Below are 6,905 nucleotides of genomic sequence, written 5' to 3'. Positions count from 1 at the left end.
CTGTGAGAGAATATGGACTTTTGATGACCTTTTCCTCCAACAGAAAGTATTCATAAAAATAACAATAACATTACACTGAAGAAATGAATGTTGTTAATAAGGTAGAATCATCCTTAATTTACCAGGAAGCACTTATAGGAGGGAGGGAGGATGGATGGATAAATAGATAGATATCCTTGCTGGGATGACTGTACCTCCTCCCCTACAGGATTAGTAAGCAGTTCTCTGCTTGCTGTCCCCCTCTGGCATCCTGCTTAGGACCCTGTGACCCTCACACCCTTTCCTGTTTTATCATTTGTTGTCCCTGGAATTTATTTGAACCCTGGATTCAGTAGCTCCTTCCCTTAGGCTGGGGGAAGGGCCTTCAAACGTGGGCAGGCACAAGAATTTCCATAGGAACAGGATTGGTAAGGGAAGGGATTAATTTCCTACTAGAGGAGCCAAGCTAAGACCTGCCCTATCCCAGAGAACCTGTTTTTGTGTGTTAATCAAGGAAAGGTTTCCACCTGGCCTCATTAAGACAGGTATTTAAGCATGAAGAGCAAGTCTATGGTGTCTGGCCTGTGGGAAGCAGGAAGTGAGCTGTTCTTCTATGGTCCAGCTGGGGGAAGGCAGCAGAACTGAGCCATTCCCAGGACTGAGAGGGAGCAGGAGCTTGTGAGAAGGTCTATTGCAATCCTAACTGAGGGCTCTCTTGCTGAACCAAGATGTTTAGCTAGGTCTGGTATATTGGTTTTTTCTTTTATTTATTTACTCTCAGCAGAAGAAGCCTGTAGAAGGGCTGGAGCAAAGGCTGAAGCAGCAGGCAAACCAAAGCAGTGTATGAAGTAACCCCAGGGGAAAGAATTGGTTGCTGGACTGAACTGCTGCTTTATTCATTATGGCCTTGGGAGCACACTGGCTCCCCTGCCTGTCAGCTATGCCACCTGGAGGGGCTGAGTAGCCAACCCAGCAGTCAAGGTTTGAAGGATGGCTTGACTCCTGTTATGAGGGAATCAGTAGAATCCTATTTACTATGTGGTGAGATTATTGATGCTGTGCCAATGAGGACTGAAGGGCTAGTTTGTGGGAGACTTGTTTTTTGGAGTTTATTTTTGGTTTTTTTTTTTATTCATGCCTTTATTTCATCTCAAAGGAGATGGCTGGAGTTCCTCAAAAGGGAGAAATCTATTCCTGTGAAAATTTTCAAAGTTTGTGATTAACTTTTTTTTTTATTGAAAATTTTATCAAAAAAGCTGTTGAATTTTTTTATTTACCAAAATTTACTGATTAATACTAAAAAAAAAAGCTTTGGGGGAAAACTGGAAAATGCCCTTTTTGCCTTCCTTCCACCCCCCCAAAAAAAATTAATCACCCCTGTGGAAGATTTTTTTGCTCTTCCCAGATTACTCTACCAGCCTGGGGAAGACTATTTCTGGAGGAGGGAAATTGAGGCACAGCTGTGCACCAGGTATTAGAAAAGATGAAATCTAAGCTGTTTTAAACTAAATGGGTAATGTCCATATTGTTTAGTATTTAAAATAATGAACAACTAGCATTTGAAAATTATGCCTTAAGGCACAAGAACATGACAAAGTAGGGTGGGAGGAAGACAAGCTATTCTCCAGGGAATTTAACAAAGAAACTCAAAAAGCAATTAGCTATTAGATTAATCAGAAATTAACATCCACAAAAATAAGATTTAACATTTCATCATACATGATACACATTTGAATTCTAAAAATCCATAACAGAAGACTACTTAGCTATGACAAATTTATCCATCCTTTTAGCTAAAGAAAATATACAAATGCCGGAAAACTTTCAAAAGTTATATTTAACTTAATATATTTAATTTCAGGAAAATCACCTTGACTTGATTTTTACAAAGGCTTTCAACTTAAAATCACCCCTATAATTAGAAAAGCATTCAGCTACATAACTTTTTTTTTTAAAGGTTTAGCAATTATTGGATCAGACAGGAGAATTTATTAGATAATATTAAATGAATAACTGAAGATTTGGAAAAATCAAACAAGATGATACAGATTAGGCCATCGACAAAGTTGAGTAGGTTTTGCTTTCAGCAGCAAAAGATTAAATTAATATATCAAACCTAGAGCAAGAAAAGAAATGTTTACAATTAAGAAGGACTAGGTATAATGGACAATTTACCCACTTCTTCCCTGAATTATTTGATCTTAGAACTCTTTGCTCAACTAGTAGATATCATCCAGCACCAGGAACATCAATTTATGTAACACAATCTCACTACATAACATCCTACTTTGAGCAGGTCCAATTCTACCCTACCTGATGCATTTTCAAGAACTGTAAAAACATAAAATCACTGGGATATAAAACAAAATTGGAAGAAAAAGTGTAATTGGAATGACACCACCACTGAAGTGAACACAAATTAAAATGGTCACTTCTTAGATGTGACTTTTTCATAAAATGGAGTGAGACTTACCTATATACTTTTGCTGGACAAAATTTGTAACTCAGTTGCACAATTTACCTTTATCCTTTTGTGATTACAAACACTGAGTCTGATTCAATACTGTTACTCCAGTCTCACACTAGAATAACACCATTGTTGGCTGAGAACTTCTGAAGAAAGAAATGAGTTGGGCCCAATATGTTAAATTTGTATTTAGTGTCATTTCCTATTTCTGTTTCAAATTATTCCAGCTTCTATTAAACTCTACAGGTATTTTTCTATGTAGTCAAAAGCCAATAATGACCAGAGTGAGATATTAGGATACTAGACTTTGTAGCTACTGCAGAGCCAGCAGGGTCTGCTATACATTGGGCCTAATTCAGAACCCACAAGACCCAGTAGGCTAAAAACCCTGGAGGAATGAAAATTAAATGGATATATAGATTGAAAGGGTCCCATAATACACCAGCCATGCTGAGGCATCATCTAATAAACATGAAAAAGTTGGAAGTGCAATGGACATGCCAGAATGGCATACAGAAATCCCTTCTTGGGAGTATTGTGATGCAACTTTCTTCCTGTAATTCATACTTGAAAAATTGAAAGGTAGGTGGTTATTTTATAGATGAACTTTTAAATTCAGCTATTAAATCCTGTATATAAAGAAAGATCTGTGTTTCTTCTTTCTTACAACTATGTACTGGGTCACGTCCATTCAAAGAGATCTGTGTATAGCACTCTTCACTAATAGGAAGGAATACTTTGTGTAGTACACCTGTTGCACATAAGGCCCAGATTCCACATGCACTTATATACACTTTGTTACACATGACTAGTCCCATTCATTTTTTTAAAAGTAAGCATCTGCACAAACATTTGCTAAATTTCAGCCTACATTTGTTCCTCCTTCTTATAACACAATTGTACTGGATAAAAAATTAGAACCACACAAATTGTAGGGGAAGGATAGTTAGACTCCCATAATATTGAAAAATGAGGGAATCCTTGTGCCTTGATACAATACATTGCAATAAATACCAAGGAACAGATTCCTAGCAGTTGTAAATTAGTAAAGCTCCAACAGAGCTACACTTACTTACACCAACTGAGCATCTGCATAAAAATATAGAGCACAAAAACTTCCTGATTTATCTTTACTGGAGTCCAAAATTAAAATGAAAATATAAAATCAGACTAACAAATATTGAAAGTGTAATACAGAATACACAACTTAATACATATGTTATTGTATAAAACTCTAACTATAAACTCACAATATACACAAATGGGGAAACTGCTGGAACAGAAAATCCTTGGATCCTGTAAGAATTTATTATTCCTGCTGAATACACTGCTGTTTCTCAAATTTTTGCAGTTTTTTTCCTTGTGCAGTTTTATGTATAATAGGGTAATGAAAACCAGAAGAGATCCCAATGGTACATAGACTTCTGGAAATTAATGTCATTAATGAAGATCTGGTTTAGACTGGAAAATTTTTTGTAGAAGTTACTCATTTCTTTCAGCAAAAACAACGAGAGTCCTGTAACGCTATAAAGACTAACAAAGTGCTACAGGAGTCTCATTGTTTTTGCTGTATACAGACTAACATGGCTACCCCTCTGGATCATTTCTTTCAGTAGATTCCCAAGAGCTAACTGTAGATATCAGTTACATTGCAGTAATGTCTCAAAGGTTTGCATACTTGCATATCATTATTCACGTTTAAGTGTTTGCAGGATTAGGCTGTATTTTTGTAAAATTTAGGTGATACTGGATACTTTGCTATTCTTGCTATACTCAATACAAGCGCTTTAAAACAGTCATTTTGTAACAGGATCAATCTGGCTTTATACCTTTTTAGATACTTTATCTTCCATTGGATCTTCATCTTTTGCTAGTAACGTCAGCAGTAACAATCAGTGGCAGGTTGCACAATGCAATGTCAGAAATTTTTGCCCTTAGATATTAGAGCTGCAGGTTCTCTTTATGGAACGCTTTGAATTCTATCCCTTTTAACTCTGACATAATATTCCACTCCCTGGAAGACAAGAGAATATGGGCAAAATTCTATAATCAAGTAAAATTCTTTGTCTTCAAAGATAGATTTGTTTAAGGCTTGCTGTGTTCCTGGGGACTTTTGCTATTGGTTTAAAGAGACTTGAATCATCTACTGATGTTGAGAAGATTTCCTATCCCCAATGTTAGCAAATAAATGTGGAGCAAATTTGAAAAGGATGTGAGTTGAACAAAGCAGGTTTGTGGGGGGCTCACCAGAACACGCCCTACCAGCAGGCTAACATTAAATGACCTCTGCTTACTTTCTTTTATTAAAAGACAGACAGGCCCAGATACTCATCTCATTTGGCAACTCATGACTTTATCATGAATCGTGATATTTGTTTTTATTTACTTAGATCCAGTTCCTAGGATCACATGGGAATCTCAGGGCTAATTTTAAAACAAGGTAAATTTCTAGTCCTTGTTCCAGAGAAAAGCTTGAGAATGAATTCACCCTAAGACCTCAAACAAAAAGGCAAATAACTATTATTTTAGTCATGATGTAAAATCTGTCATAACTGAGTCCTGGCTTGTGATTTTTGAACACTTGGAGTTGAAAATACTGTTCACACCAGTGCAAATTAGTATAATATGTCAGAATCTGGCTTCTAGAATAGTTTCTCAGTCCTGGAGATAGTCTTCTGATTCTCTGCAATTTAATTTAATTTTTGTATACTACCCCTTTCTCAGTCATGCAGAATCAATCTAGACAAGTCACAGAGCATTTGTTAAACCATATAACGATGGAGGAGTGATGCAATCAATAACTCTATAATTGCCACTGAATTTTTTTTAAGGTACTGTCAGAGGGGCTGTGGTCCGGAGGATGGAATACAACAGGCAAGACTTATGTGAAGAAAACCTTTATTGGGAAAAGGGAAACAACAACCGCATCTAGAGACGAGTCACCCAATCACCGCGCTATCATACAGCATTAGCTAGGTCTAACAAGCTCCGGTGGGCTATCAGGGACAGTCGATGTCTGGGTCATCTGAAGCACCGTTCACTCCTGTCACGGGAGTTTTATTAGATCCCAATGGACATGCCTTGACCGCCCCCTTCTGGTCCACTAGTACTGATATGATTTGAGAGAATTATACCCTATAGGACATAACGGACACAGCATATTATCCCGGTCTATTTCCTGATACGTGACTACTCGCTATCAACCTAATGGTGGATAGTAGGTTGTTTGATACATGACCGACCATTTTCCCGCCATTGGGAATCAACATGGCTTCCCCACCCCCGGGGCCCAACAGTATGCCATGGCTCAGGGGCCTCAAGTTGGCATCTGATTTTCTAGCTATGATCAATTCACCTACTGAATTAATTTAGACATCTAAGTGCCTGTGGAGGGCAGACCCCTCAGTTGATGCGTGCTGACATAGTTCCATGAAAATCCATGGAGTGACACAGGTTTACACCAGTAGAAGCTTGGAGAGGGAGCATGGTTTGGTGGATAGGGCACTGGGTTGGGAGCCAGGAGATCTGGCTTCTATCATTGACCTGCTGTGACCTTGCACAAGTCATATCCTTTCCTGACCCTTTCTTTCCTCTCCTCTTTGTCTGCCTTGTCTATTTGGACTACAAGAGCTTTGGGGCAGGGGCTGTCTTGCTATGTGTTTGTACAGCACTGACCCCATTTGGGGTTCCTAGATGCTGCTCTAACACAAATAAGGCATAAGGAACATAGGCCCTGACCCAATAAAGGGCTCCATGTAGGTAGACCCTAATACCCATTTTAAAGTCAGTAGGGCTGTGACTACACTAAGCCAGTTTTAGGATTGGGGCCATAAGCAGTTGGTTGCCACATTTAATCAATTTTGCCCTCAATTGATTGCTGCTGCTCATTTAGGCCCATTGTCAGAATCACAAAGGCACATAAATCCAAATGTTTAAAGTATTGCATCCATCCAGTGCCTGTTGGAATGTCTGATTGCAGTGCTGCTAAGTGACTTAGCAGGGCTGCCATGAGGAATCACACATGCATGAAATTAACCCATTTACTTTCAACCATTATTGGCTGTGCTTCAATAGCGTGATTCCATAAAATGTATCAAGGTGAAACTGCCTGAAGCAGCCCTGATTTTAGAGTCAGTATTTATACATTAGTTATTATTGTCCTCTATAGGCAACCATCTTCTGACCACTGGCTCAAAATCAAAACCACAGACAGCTGGGGATTTAAAAAAACTCTGCTAAACAAGAACAAACCATGTTAAACCAACCTCATAACCTTCTTTGACAGGGTCACAAGCTTCATGGATGAGTGGGAAGCAGTAGGTGTGATATATCAGTAAGGGTTCTGATACTGTCTCACATGACCTTCTCACAAGCAAGCCAGGGAAATATAACCTAGATGAAACTGCTATAAGGTGGGTGCACAAATGGTTGAAAAACCGTACTCAGAGAGTAGTTCTGG

General features: G+C 38.5%; 1 long non-coding RNA gene across 1 annotated transcript; it reads left to right on the top strand.

The window, feature by feature from the left end:
• Nucleotides 1-576: 576 nt before the first annotated feature.
• LOC137146990 (uncharacterized) lies at nt 577-6,499 on the top strand. The gene is made up of 2 exons (XR_010918121.1): nt 577-719; nt 5,278-6,499. It is a non-coding gene; the product is annotated as an uncharacterized lncRNA (long non-coding RNA).
• The last annotated feature ends 406 nt before the right edge of the window (nt 6,500-6,905 follow it).

This window comes from Emydura macquarii, unplaced genomic scaffold, assembly GCF_026122565.2.
Source record: "Emydura macquarii macquarii isolate MOO-44397 ecotype Brisbane River unplaced genomic scaffold, CSIRO-AGI_Emac_v2 contig_499, whole genome shotgun sequence".
In the NCBI taxonomy this organism is placed as follows: Eukaryota; Metazoa; Chordata; order Testudines; family Chelidae; genus Emydura; species Emydura macquarii.
The sequence above is the reverse complement of the archived record's forward strand: the minus strand, read 5'-3'. Positions and strand labels throughout refer to the sequence as shown.